A 14,967-nucleotide genomic window follows, 5' to 3' on the forward strand; every position below is an offset into this window, starting at 1 on the left:
GATTTGTTTCTGTGCTGTAAATACTATGTACTGGAGACTGGACAATCTGTTCTTTATTAGATTTAAGATTTTCAGTGACATTTGAGCTATGGTTAGCATTGCTCTGTTCCTATTTTGGATTTTTAAGTGTGACCGTGTAGAGACTTGGATATGCGGTATTGTGTACAGACCACTACGACTTAGCGATGCCTCCTTGATCTGCCCTCAAAGCCACAATATGTGAGCAGCCTTAAGTTCACAATTGACAGTGATATAATTTTTCATTATATTTTAGCTACTATTAATCATTCAAACCAAATGTCAGCCGTGGCTTTTATTTGGCATTTACCAAATTGTTGACTCATACTTGCTGCCAGAATCAATGCTAACAATGTCGTAATTCCTGTGTAATATAATTTCAAATTTAAAACAACAATTTAGTACAACATAGACCATTCCAGTCTTTACTAACAGAGAAATTGTTCAATCATACATGGATATTCAAAGGGAAGGTAAGAAGCACAGGTATTTTCTGAGACAGGAAGGAAAATCATGGGTCAGAACATTACTCTGCCAGACACCCTTGACAAAGATTTAAAGCAAAACTCGAGAGATCAACTAACAAGGTCATTGTTCAGGACTGGATGTGAGACAAGGGAATCTTAAGAAAGTAGGAAAATGATGTAGGAACTAGGTTTTTGGAACAGAAATGTTCTCTCAATTTTACCAATTTTTGAGGGCAATTTCAAACATAACTCAGGAGTGTCATACTTACTTTGATTACTTTTATCTTTACATTAAAAAATATCAGAGTGTAGAGTTTCTGATCATGGAGACCAACCACAATGTCAGCTTGTCAAACTGGCACAAGCATATATGACATTTGCTAAGGCCAGGACCTGCTAAAATTATCTGTTTTTGTTCTTTTGGAGTGGTATCAAGTATTTTAAAAATGTGTTTGAGTTATTTGTATTACCTGACAGTTCCAAAACTCCCTGGCTGTCTGCAATAGCTGACATCTGGCAATGTGTACAAAATATCACAATGGAGAATCTATGAATTTGTACACTACTAAAGCTTGCCAAATTCTCAGTGTGGTCAGGTGAGGTCATTGCAGCTGCTTGTGTGGGATGTGACAGGGACCAGGAAAGGACAAGAATGACAAATTTAATGCCCACATCCTCATTAATACGTAAAATGCTCAACTAACTGTGACAAGGAAACAATAGCCCATGAATAGTGAATCAACACAGGTTACTGGATGAGTTGTACAGATTGGTGGTTAACCCCACAAGAATTGCAGCTCAACCTCAACTTTACTGGAGTTCCAAAAATTCCTGCATTTTAACATCGCTTTCAAATCAAAATTGGCCTGGAAAGTTGGGATTAGTAATTAAACAGCAGAAGCATTTTTTTAATAATGAGGTTAATGTTCCTGAAAAGCCTTTCAAAAAGAGATACATGGAGAACTTTGGGAAGGGAGGAGTTGATACCATTCTCAGAGCTAAAAAAGAGTACTCGTGATAAAAGCCTGTAACTTTACAAAATCATAAGAACCTAACTGTTTAAACCCAAGCTTATGAAGCTGGGAAATATATGCATGTAATCACTAAATAACAATTACAAATATTATTTTAAATCCCAGAAATATTAAATTGCATTGCACATTATTAGAGGCTGCATGTCACTGAGGACTAGTTTGTGATGTTTCATAGGCGTGTATTCCTATTTTATAATCTTACATAGACAGGTAAAATAAACAATCAACCCTTAGTTACAATACCTGAATATCTTTACATCTTAATATGACAGCCATTCATCTGACAGATATAACAGAGAACAGTTCTACCTGTTGCAAATATCTAGTTCATAATTGATCTTTCAGAATATAATGTTTAGTTTTAGGAATTAAAGTTTTAACTGTAGATAAATGGGGTAGGGGCATCTTAATGAGAAATTGATGAGAATCCTATAAGTTTATTTTTTTTAAAATTATTCATTTGTGGGGTGTGGGTGTCACTGACTGGCCAGCATTCATTGCCCATCCCTAGTTGCCCTTGAGAAGGTGATGGTGGGCTGCCTTCTGGAACTGCTGCAGTCCACCTGCTGTAGGTTGACCCACAATGTCCTTAAGGAGGGAATTTCAGCATTTTGACCCAGCGAGAGTGAAAGAATGACGATTTATTTCCAAGTCAGGATAGTGAGCAGCTTGGAGGCGAACTTGAAGGTGGTGGTGTTCCCATGTATCTGTTGCCCTTGTCCTTCTAGATAGAAGTGGTCGTGGGTTTGGAAGGTGCTGTCTGAGGATCTTTGGTGAATTTCTGCAGTGCGTCTTGTAAATAGTAGACACTGTTGCTATTGAGCGTCGGTGGTGGAGGGAGTGGATGCTTGTGGATGTAGTGCCAGTCAAGCAGGCTGCTTTGTCCTGGATGGTGTGAAGTTTCTTGAGTGTTGTTGGGGTGCACTGATCCAAGCAAGTGGGGAGTATTCCATCACATGGTTGACTTGTGCTTTGTGTTGCGAAGTTGGGTGGAGTATCTGTGGATTGGAAGGCAGGACGTTAGAAATTGGTGTTTGTAAAATATTGGATGGTCCCTTTAAAAGATGATGTGCTTTTTCTATGCTTAGAGATTCAAAAAGGATGTCCGTGGGCAGCAGCTTGTGGGTTAGCAGGTACAGAGAACACCTGAATTGAAACAATGGTATCAAAAGGCCATACAGTTTGCAGGCCAAGCAGCAGTTTTGTTTTGTTACCAAGACAACAACTTTTGAATTTAGCCAATTAATTTGAACCAGGCACCCAGATACCAAAAATCAATTGAATTTAAATCTGATGGTTTTGACAACATACGACCAATCCTATTGTAAGAAATACTGATATGTCATCAAGGGTATAAAAGAAGAGAGCAGTTGGACAAAGACAGGAGAGCAAACTGTTGTCTGCTAGAGATAACAGCTTTCAGCTCTTAGAGAAAGCACCATCTATTCATAATGGTACCACTGCACTTCTAGCTAAGATTCCTGACAGAAGAATTCATAGAGAAAGCGTTCCTGACAGAATATTCGACAGAAACGGTGCCGAACATTCCAGAAAACATGAAGTCTGCCTGTAATTTCGAGAGACTAAATTATTTTTTAAAATTTTATTTTATATAAGGGGACTTGTATTTATTGGAACAGCATACCATTAGAATCTTGTTTTCTTTGGGAATAGTTAGTAGTTATAAGGGGTTTATCTGGTTTGTTAATAATTTAGTTAATTTGTTCACTCTTCGAGTTAGATAAATAAATTGTTACTTGTTTGTTGTAAAAGTGAGTGTCAGGGGTTTATTTTATTTAACCACCAGAAATTGCTGAAAGGCGGGTTATACCACTTTTGACATTCCCTTTTAACAAATTATAGGGTGAGGCACTCCTCTTTGGGTATTTCGGTTTTAGTTCAGAGAGAGGGGTCAACCTCCACTTTATAACACTTGTAGATGGTGGACAGGCTTTGGGGAGTCAGGAGGTGAGTTACTCGTCGCAGTATTCCTCGCCTCTGGCCTGCTTTTATAGCCACTGTGTTTATGTGGCGAGTCCTATTGAGTTTCTCGTCAATGATAACCCCCAGGATGTTGATAGTGGCAGATTCAGTGATGGTAACACTATTGAAGGGGTGATGATTAGATTGTCTCTTACTGGTGATGGTCATAGGCTGGCATTTGTGTGGCGCAAATGTTACTTGCTACTTGTCAGCCCAAACCTGGATGTTGTTATATTTGAGCATGGACTGCTTCAGTATCTGAGGAGTTGTGAATGGTGCTGAACATTGTGTAATCATCGGTGAACATCCCCACTTCTGACCTTATGATGGTGGGAAGGTCGTTGATGAAGCACCTGAAGATGGTTGGAACTAGGACACTACCCTGAGGAACTCCTGCAGAGATGTCCTGGAGCTGAGATGACTGACTTCCAACAACCATGACCATCTTCCTATGTGTCAGTATGACTCTAACCGCCAGAGGGTTTGCTCTCGATACCCATTGATTCCAGTTTTGCTAGGGCTCCTTGATGCCACACTCAGTCAAATGCAGCCTTGATGTGAAGGGCTGGCACTCTCACCTCACCTCTGGAATTCAGCTCTTTTATCCATGTTTTAACCAAGGCTGTAATGAGGTCAGGAGCTGAGTGATGCAGAGTCAATGTTAAGGACTCCCAGGGCAACTCCTCCTGACTGTACCACTGTACCACCACCTCTGCTGGGTTTGTCCTGCCAGTGGGACAGAACATATCCAGGGATGGTGATGGTAGTGTCTGGGACATTGTCTGTAAGGTATGATCCCGTGAGTATGACTATGTGAGGCTGTCACTCATCTGTGAGACAGCTCTCCCAATTTTGGCACTAGCCCCCAGATGTTAGTGAGGAGGACTTTGCAGGGTCGACAGGGCTGTTTCTGCCATTGTCATTTCCGGTGCCTAGGTCGATGCCAGGTGATCCGTCCAGTTTCATTTCTTTGAGACTTTGTAGCGATTGGTACAACTGAGTGGCTTGCTGGGCCATTTCAGAGGGCAATTGAGAGTCAACCACATTGCTGTGGGTTTGGAGTCACATGTAGTCTAGACCAGGTGAGTGTGGCAGATTTCCTTTCCTGAAGGACATTAATGAACCAGGTGGATTTTTCCAACAATTGATAATGATTTTATGGCCATCAGTAGATTCTTAATTCCAGATTTTTTTTACTGAGTTTAAATTCCACCATCTGCTGTGGCAGGATTCAAACCCAGGTCCGCCGGAGATTAGCTGAGTTTCTGGATAAATAGTCGAGCGATAATACAACTAGGCCATTGCTTTCCTGATTCAATGCGATTCAAACAAGCCAATGGACATGCCATGATAGAATCTCACCTCAAAAGAATAGCTGGTACACTCAGATAAATTTCATAGTGCAGTGGCATACCTTTTCAGATTGGTCCGAGGGAAAATGATTGCATCTTCAAGATATTATAACATAAGGGAACTCTCATGCGTGAAGTAAAAGTAGAACTGATTTTAGAGCATAATTCTTTATCAAATACAGTTGATAATACTCAATTCTTTTTGATGTGCGATAAAGTTTGTTTTTGTTTGAAATGTGAGATCTTGTATGATAGTTCAGTTGGTTAATTGATGGACGGTCAGATTTCTTCTTTACATGTTAAGAGTCCCAAACAGCATCGTAACATAACAGTATTTAAGCAGCATTTCATTAAATTTACCAGCTGAATAAAAGTCTCCAAATTACTCTTAAAATACACTGAATATAAACTGAGAAACTAAATGTCACCAACGATGAAAAAAAAGTCAAATCAGGCAAACAGCCTGTTTTTCAAAAATCTTTATTCAAAATTGAAATGATTACTTTCAGATAAAAAAAAATCATTACACAACAAGCTAATTGATGGATATCTTCAATTAAATAAAGTTCAAAATCCATGCAGTATATCATTTTCAGCTCAGTTGCACTAGTGTCTGTTAGCCACTGTTTTCAATGCTGCCATCCTTCATATTTGCTGGAAATACTTTCTGTCAAGTATGTTTCTTGGTAGTAACTGAGAACTTTTCATTTCCAAGGCTGTTACCTGGTTTCTGGCCCCGAAGAAAGTTAACAGCTTCTAATTTGATACTCTTCACAATCAAAAACTTCCAATATGTCCATCAATAAAACAATGAAATCCCTGCAAAGGATGCAACAATATAATTTCCTTCCAAATCCCTTGCACAGGTAGCCATTTCCCTCCAGATCTTACTTAGTGATGGCAACATTTCAGTCTATTGATTTCTGTTCAGGATTCTGCTCTGGCCATTTTATCCAGCTCCTTTTAGTAAAGACAGTTGTCCTCAAAATATATTTTCTACTCCTACTTCCAACCAAATGGGAAAATCTGTGATTTAATCATTTTGTTTACATTAAAGAAAGCTGCTGGCTTCTGATCTATTTGAATTGATTAAAATTGATAATGGTCATGTCTATGTACATTACAGAAGTTTCTAGTAATCTGAACATATTAATGTGGTTTGGATTTCAGCAGACACGAAAGTCAGTTCCTGCTATTTGTATTTGTATGAATTTTGTTGGAAAAAACAGGCGTTGCATTGCATACAACACTTTTCATAATTACATGTCACAAAGTGCTTTACAGCCAATAAATACCCGTGAAGCATAGTCACTATTGTCATCTAGGAAATGCAACTCCTAATTTGTACACAGCAAGATACCACAAACAGCAACACTATGATAACCAGATCATCTATCTCCAAGATGGTGGCACTGGCATGTTAGGTAGTGTTCGGACTTCTGAGCCTGACCGCTCCAGGCCGGCCGCATCCTTCTCTTTGTCTCCTTTGTCATTTTTTCTCTTTCTCTTTTTTCCTTTCTTCATTTCTGACATTTTGGGGAAGCTGGGGCGGTGCTTGGTGGTTTGTTGGCTTCAGCGGTGGCGGTGCCTGGAATGGAGACTCCTGGCCGTGGGAGGCCCTTAGCGTGCACTTGGTGGGTTATGAGCTCTGGCAATGGCGGTGCCTGGAACAACTGCTTCTGGCTATGGTGGACCTGAAGAGTGGACTCAAGGACTTGGCAAATCTTTGGCTGTGGCAGTGGCAGTGCCTGGCGTGAGGATTCCTGGCTGCGGTAGGCCTGAAACATGGACTCGTGGACCCACAAGATGTTGTCTGCGGTGGTGCTCGATGGTGGTACCCAGACCTGGGACTCCTAGCTGCAGTAGGCCTGGGGTCTCCTTGAGGCCTGGTACACCTTGCAGAGAAATGTAGAAGTCCTGGAACTATGTTTGAAGACCCCTTGTCCGAAGATTTACGTAATTTCCTTTTGTTCTTCTTCGTAACTCAAAATGATGCCAGATTGTAGCAACACTTTTCACTGTATCTTTCTAGATATATCTGATAATAAATAACTCATTATACATTCATTATACAGCTGTTTCTGTGAAGGTTGATTGAAGAATGGTTGTTGGCCAGCATCCAGAAAAAACTCTGTCCTCCTTGGAAATGGTGTCATCAGACCTTTTCAATCCAGTTGTATCAGACCAGCCTCAATTTGAAGTCTCATATGAAAAATGGTGCTTCCAGCTGTGTAACACCCTGTCAGTGTTAGACTGGAGTTTCAGCTTTTACTTTTGTGCTCATGTCCGAGAGTGGTACATGAATCCACAATCTTCTGACTCAGAGATGAGAGTGCTATAAACTGAGTGACAGTTGACAGTAAATTAGTGACAGTATTAATATGTTGTTAGTTTCATTATCAAGGTTAAGGATATACAAGTGTGGGGCTTTGACTGATTATGTATTTAAGCTTCTATAAAGAGATACTTTCAACTGGAGTGTCCCTACTTCTGGGTCAGAAGGTCTGAGTTCAAGTCGTTCCTGTCCCAGAGATGTACAATAACATGTCCGAACAGGCGGAATAAAAATAATAGACATACTTCTATGATACTGGAGATTGCTCAGGCACACATTTATGATGTTGCATTCTGTAAATAAATCTAGTATTAAGTAAAATATTGTGGTTTCCTGCTTCATCTGGCTTTGGAATAAATTAGTATGGTTACAGAGAATGGTTGCTTGAAGGTGAAGAATGGGTGAAAAAATCAAGGCAGATGATTGTATTCTGAATTAACTTTGTGAAGAATGGCTGAAAACAAGTGTAAATTGTCAGGGTATGATTACCCTTTGAATTTGAATGTTATGATTATGACCAGTAAAAAAATGAAGCACATATATGGATGCAAATTATGTCCTTATCAATGTCAATAGCCTTGACATTTCCAACAAAAATTAAAATCAGAAGCCAAGTATTTTGTGGGTTGGATGTTGTAATATTTGTTTTTGGTATGCCAATTTTGTTTGAGATTGTTAGCTGTCACCAGCTGAGTCTTAATGAGAAGAGGTTCTGACCTCAAATAAGATGTAGTTTATTGTATTTTAGCAATTAGGAACAAGTTGTAACTTAGACAATATTACCAAAACTATTGGATGACCTAGGATTTGCTCTTTGCTTTGTAAGATCTGAAGATGTATCATCTATACATGAAGCTTTATTTGTACAGGTAGTAACTTCTTCATCCATGTAAGCAATCTGACAACACAGTGATATGTGGCCTTGTATCAAGCTTAAAATTAATGAGCTGTCCATTGACACACATAGGTGTTGTAAAACTTAGGTCAGTTGGATCACCAATTTCCCCTAGGAATGTACTGGGTATCTTTTCTAATGGTGTTGGCTTAACCACATTAACATCTATGTATGAGTAGCTATTTGACACTTTCCCACTTTTCCACAAGCAAATTTCTCACCTTTCATGGCACATAAACAATGTCTGTCCTTTTCCATTACTTCCCCAAGCCTGATGTCTGCGACCTTACGAATTCTTTTCTCTGAATCTTATATTGTCCCTAATCTAAATGACTACCTGTCATTGATGTTATCCTGTGATTAGAAAGGTTTAGTCTACCAAGACTGATTCAGGTATATTACAATTTAGCCTTTACTTACTTCTATTTAATTCTTTTTAGATATCCTTTGCAATGACTTAGAATATTTCAGAATCTTATGATCATAGTATGGTTCACATTGAGATATTTATCAACTTAATGCTTATAAATAACATAAATTCACAATGTAATACAGAAATAATGATTAGTAAAAGATTGTATAATCATCTATGAAGCACAGAAATACAGAAAATAGTAGCAGGAGTAGGCTGTTTGGCTTTTCGAGCCTGCTCCACTGTTCAATATGATCATGGATGATCATCCAACTTAGTACCCTGTTCCCACTTTCTCCCTATACCCTTTGATCTCTTTAGCCCTAAAAACTATATCTAATTCCTTCTTGAAAACATTCAATGTTTTGACGTCAACAACTTTGTGTGGCAGAGAATTCCACAGGCTCATCACCCTCTGGGTGAAGTAATTTCTCCAAATCTCAGACCTTAGACTGCGATCCCTGCTTCTGGACACCCCATCTTTGAGAATATCTTTCCTGTGTTTACCCTGTTTAGTCCTGTTAGAACTTTATAGGTTTCTATGAGACTCCCTCCTCATTCTTCTAAATTCCAGTAAAGACAGCTCGAATCAATCCAGTCTCTCTTTATACGTCAGTCCTGCCATCCCAGCGATCAGTCTGGTAAAACCTTTTTGCATTCCTTAGCCTGAACATGCTTCCTCAGATAAGGAGACCAAAACTGCACACAATATTCCAGTAAGATGCTGTGAATTCGCAGCAAGTGATCCCTGTTCCTCCATTTGAATTCTCTCACTATGAAGGCCAGCATACCATTTGCTGCCTTCACTGCCTGCTGCTCCTGCATGCTTACTTTTAGCGCTTGTGTACAAGGATACCCAAGTCTTGTTGCACTTCTCCCTTTACCAATCTATCACCATTCAGGTAATAATCTGTCTTCCTGCATTTGCTGCCAAGGTGGATAACCTTATATTTATCCACATTCATACTTCATCTGTCATGTGTTTGCCAAGTCACTCAACTTATTGAAATCACACCAAAGCATCTCTGTGTCTTCCTCACACATCACTCTCTCACCCAGATTTGTGTTGTTTGCAAATTGGAGATGTTACAATTAATTTTCTCATTTAAATCATTAATATATAATGTGAATAGCTGGGGTCCAAGTATTAATCCCTGTGGTCTATTAATTCCCGCATGCCACTAAAAAAAAGCCAGTTTATGCCTTCTCTTTGTTTCCTGTCTGCCAACCAGTTCTCTACCTAAGTCGTAAGGAGTAATGTAATAAAGGTTTTAAAATAAGGAGCGACATAGATAAAGTGCATAGGAAGGACCAATGCCTAGAGCAGAGAGATCAATAACTGGGAGGCATAGATTTAAAATAATTGGTAGAATGCTCAGAGGGAACTTAAGAAATGTTTTTGCCCAGAGGGTGGGGGCAGGGAGGGTTCTGCAACTCACTGCCTGAATGGATGATAAATGCAGAAACCCTATCTCATCCTTTAAAAAAATCATAAATACACACTCAGTATTCTGACCCACAGGGCTATAAACCAAAGCTGGAAAGTGTGATGAGGCTGGAAAACCCTTTTTCTGTCAGCAGACACATAAGAGACTACATAAGGCCTTCCTCTATATTGTAAGCTTTCTATGTTTCTATATTTCTACGGATACTGTCCCCACTATCTCTTCATCATTTATATCTTTCTGATGCTCTGATTGTGTTGACTGTCAATAATAATGTTCCACAAAGATACTTCTCTTCCTTTTCCACTGTTGTTTGTAGAATGTTAAAGATTCAAAGTAAAGCATTCTTTCATTTCACTAACTTAAATTTGAGAAGATGGGGACATAGCGGTAATGCCATTGGGGAAGTGATGGCCTACTGGTATTTTTGCTACCCTATTAATTCAGAGACCCAGTAATATTCTGGGGACCTGGGTTCGAATCCCGGCATGGCAGATGGTAGAATTTGAATTCAATAAAAATTTGGAATTAGAAGTCTAATGATGATATGAATCCATTGTTCATTGTCAGGAAAAATCCATCCAGTTAACTAATGTCCTTTGGGAAAGAAAACTGCTATCCTTATCTGGTCTGCCCTACATATATGACTCCAGACCCATAACAATGTAGTTGACTCTTAACTGTCCTCAAGGCAACTGGGAGTGGACAATGAATGCCTGCCTAGCCAGCATCACCCAGATCCTGTGAAGGAATTAAAGAACAACTACCCCCAATCCTATACACTTTAATTTTTCACACTGATCTCTTGTTCAGGACCTTATTGAAAGCCTTGTGAAACTCCAAGTAAACCACATCCACTGGCTTCCCCTAACCAACAACCCAGTTACATCCTTGAAAAGTTCCAGTAAAATTAGGAAACACAATTTGCCCTTTGTAACTGTCCAACTCTGTCCGATCCTGTCACTGTTTTCCAAGAGCACTTTTAAATCTTTTATAATGGACTCTAGCATTTCCCCATGTTATTGATGCCAGGGTAAGTGGCCTATAATTCCCTGTTTTCTCTCTACCTCCTTTTTTTTAAAAATAGTGGGTTACTGTTCCAGAGTCTGTAGAATCTTGAAGATGACCACCAATATATCCATTATTTCCAGGGCCACTTAAGTACTTTGGGATGTAGGTTATTCAGTGCTGGAGATTTATCAGCTTTTGATTCCATCAATTTCCCCAGTACCATTTTCCTATTAATTGTGATTTCCTTCAGTTCCTTCTGCTGACTAAGACTGTGCGTTCTCTGACATTTTGGTTATCTTATTTGTGTCCTCTTTTGTAAAGACAAATTCAAGGTAAATACTTAGCTGATCTGCCATAACTTTGTTACCCATTATGACTTCCCCTGTTACAAACTGTAGGGGACCAACATTTGTCTGAACTAATCATCTTCTGTTTTTTTTAAAAAATCATTTATGGGATGATGGTGTTGCTAGCTAGACCAGCATTTATTGTTCATCCCTAGTTGCCCAGAGGGCATTACAAATCAACCACATTGCTGTGGGTCTGGAGTCACATAGAGGCCAGACCAGGTAAGGATGGCAGCGGAGCAGATGGTTTTTTTTTCCAACAATCAACAATGGATTCATGGTCACCATCAGACTCTTAATTCCAGATATTTATTGAACTCAAATTCCACCATCTGCTATGGCAGGTTTCAAACCTGGATCCCCAGAACATTAGAGATAGTAGGAACTGCAGATACTGGAGAATCTGAGATAACAAGGTGTAGAGCTGGATGAACACAGCAGGCCAAGCAGCATCAGAGGAGCAGGAAAGCTGACGGTTTGGGTCTAGACCCTTCTTCAGAAATGGGGGAGGGGAAGGGGATTCTGAAATAAATAGGGAGAAAGGGGGAGGCGGATAGAAGATGGATAAAGGAGAAGATAGGAGGAGAGGAGACAGACAGGTCAAGGAGGCGGGGTTGGAGCCAGTAAAGGTGAGTTAGGGAGTTAATAGGTCAGACCAGGGAGGACGGACAGGTCAAGGAGGTGGGATGAGGCTAGTAGGGAGGAGATGGGGGTGGGACTTGAGGTGGGAGGAGTGGATAGGTGGGAGGAGATGTTAGGGAGGCAGGTCCGAGATGGGCTGGTTTTGGGATGTGGTCGGGGGAGGGGAGATTTTGAAGCTTGTGAAGTCCACATTGATACCATTGGGCCGCAGGGTTCCCAAGCAAAAGATGAGATGCTGTTCCTGCAAACTTCGGGTGGCATCGTTGTGGCACTGCAAGAGGCCCAGGATGGACATGTCGTTCAAGGAGTAGGAGGGGGAGTTGAAATGGTTTGCGACTGGGAGGTGTAGTTGTTTGTTGCGAACCGATGCAATGATTTTGGTTGTTGCTACATTCCTCTGAGGCCATCCTCCCAGGAGTATCCAAAGTGGTAATACTGTTTTGCAGGAAATGGTCACAGCCTGCCTAGCCCTCTTATTCTGCCTGGTGGCCATTCATTTTTTCCCTTCCTGTGGAGTCTTAGCATGCTGAGCAACCACCTCTCTGTTTGTGCTACCCATGATACTCTAAGCCTTGTGGATGCTCTACAGTGTCCTCTGCTGCTGCTCCAGCTCCAAAATTCAGGCTTCCAGGAACTGCAGCACACCTTCTGGTCCTGGGCACTGAAACTGTGTCTGATTTCCCACTTAGAGCAGAAGCAGAACACCTATCCTTGACTTCTCTTCCATGACTTACCCTTTTAAATGAAACCCTTAGATTGCACTTAAATCAAATAACATTAATTACTCTAGGGCTGTTCTTCCCTGGACCTCTGCACTATTGCCCTTACAAGATAAAAGTGATAAAAATAGTCTAAGTACTCACTTGACCTAACTCACCCAGTCAGCTACTTCATCTTTCCCTCTGTCACTTTTTGACACTCTTCCCAGACTGCATCATTGCAATATTGACTGTGGGACACTCATCCCAGACTGGTTCACTGTGATGCAGGACTCATTTCCAGGCCACTTCACTGCAATGGTGCTGTGGGGCACTTTTCATAAAGCTCAACAAGCTGATGAAAATGTGAAACTTTTGTTAGAGCCATGAAATCAACATTATGTTTACATGTATAGAGGACTCTCAGGCCAAATTCCTCCCACCTGTATATCACTTTGCCACCTATAGTTCTACCTATCCTGCTACAGGACAAACCCATGAAACCAGATGGTATTTGGGGCATTCTCTGTAAGGTATTATTCCATGAGTATAGCAATGGCGTGCTGTTTCTTGTCTCAACAGTGAGACAGCTCTCCCAGTTTTGACGCAAGCCCCCTGATATCCGTAAGGGGAACTTTGGACAGGGTTATTTTTGCCATTGTTGTTTTCAGTGTCTAGATCAACACTGTCTTGTCCATCCAATTTCATTCCCTTTCTTAGATTTAATAGTAGTCTTATCCAACTCAGTGACTTGCAAGGCCATTTCAGAGGGCATTCAAGAATGAACATCATTGCTGTGGATCTGGAATCACATATAGATTTGGAGTCATATGTATATCATAAAGGTAAGAATGGCAGATTTCCTTCATGATCCAGATACATTTTACAACAATGGATTAATTGTCACCTTTATACTAACTTTTAATTCCAGGTTTTTAAATTAAATTCAGATTTCACCATCTGCCATGGTGGGATTTGAATCGATGTGTTATGAATTCTCAGAATAACTGTCTGCCGTGTACTGTGTCTTTATCAATCTTGTTGTAAGGTAGATGCCTGCAGTGAGTGCCTCATAGTAGTTATCACATGACAATGGCAGGCCAGGAAGTACATTAATATGGTATTGCATTCCTATCCCAAATTTTTATATGCGTTACCCCGTGACTGATTGTAACTCCCCTTCACCCCACTAAGGATTGCTTCTGTTCGACTTTCCCATGTGGCAATTTGTTTGAAACACATGTGCTATGTTTCTCATGTAAACTGCTAGCATATGCCAAAGGTTTGGTGTTGACTACCACACAGTGCCATGTCTACCCATTGACTGTTTGGTCCTTCCCACTGATGCCTACCTCTCCTTCTGCTCTTATAAGCAATGTAAGCCATTGAAGCTGGCAGCCTGTAACTCAGCACTGAAGACCCTGTATGCTAAGGAAACAATGTGATCCAGACAGAGCTGGCTGTTGCACTGATATCCTCACTGATTTACAACTTCGGAAATGTGCCATCAATTTTCTTGGGGAAAGGAAAAGAGGATTTAGTAGTATGTAAATGTGGTGAGTTGGGGCTTTAATAACATGCAAATGCATGGAAATAAGATAGTTGCTGCTCAATGATGAGATTTTGAAGCCACTATTTAAGACTCGAGGGAAAAATTGCAAAGAAAAAGAAACTTCAGGCTCAAGACTCATTCTCTTGGTATTTTCGTACCTTTCTCACCACTGTTCTTGCCAGATTAAGGAGAAGACAATTCTGCCCATTGTCTTTAAATCATGCTGGTCTCTTAATTGTATGTGTGTGATGATGTGGAGTTGCTGGTGTTGGACTGGGATGGACAAGGTCAAAAATCACATGACACCAGGGTATAATCCACCAGATTTATTTAATACGCAAGATGGTGACAGGGTAAGTTGCTCCATTTGCAGCTCTACTCTGCTCGCTAGTTCACTTTCCTTTTCCATTCTTTTTTCTTCTTCTCTCTCCTCTCTGTAGTAATTCTATTTCCTCCCACCCCCTGTCCTTTTAATTACCTATCTAAACAGTCGAGAATGAGTCGGGTTGTGAGCTGAATGCATGGGTCATGTCCTGCAGCGATGGAGGATCAAGCATGGGCTGGATGTCAGCGGTGACAGCAGGATGGTAGAGGCAGCAGCAGTGAGATCAGGCCAGTGAGGCAGCTGCAGTAAGTGGGGAGACAGGGCCGGTGAGGCAGCAGCAGTAAGTGGGAAGAGGGGGCCTGTGAGGCAGCAGGGGTCAGTGGGGAGAGGGGGCCGGTGAGGCAGCAGCAGTAAGTGGGGAGAGGGGGGCCGGTGAGGCAGCAGCAGTAAG

The 14,967-nt window shown here is 40.8% G+C and overlaps 1 long non-coding RNA gene across 1 annotated transcript in view; it reads right to left on the minus strand.

Annotated features, from left to right (window-relative positions):
- Positions 1-429: 429 nt before the first annotated feature.
- Positions 430-14,967, minus strand: part of LOC125485430 — a 22,596-nt gene continuing 8,058 nt past the window's right edge. Inside the window, exon 3 of the long non-coding RNA XR_007264163.1 lies at positions 430-2,517. This is a non-coding gene — a long non-coding RNA (uncharacterized LOC125485430). The remainder of the gene's footprint in view (positions 2,518-14,967) is intronic.

This window comes from Rhincodon typus, chromosome 19, assembly GCF_021869965.1.
Source record: "Rhincodon typus isolate 14 chromosome 19, sRhiTyp1.1, whole genome shotgun sequence".
Taxonomy (NCBI): domain Eukaryota; kingdom Metazoa; phylum Chordata; class Chondrichthyes; order Orectolobiformes; family Rhincodontidae; genus Rhincodon; species Rhincodon typus.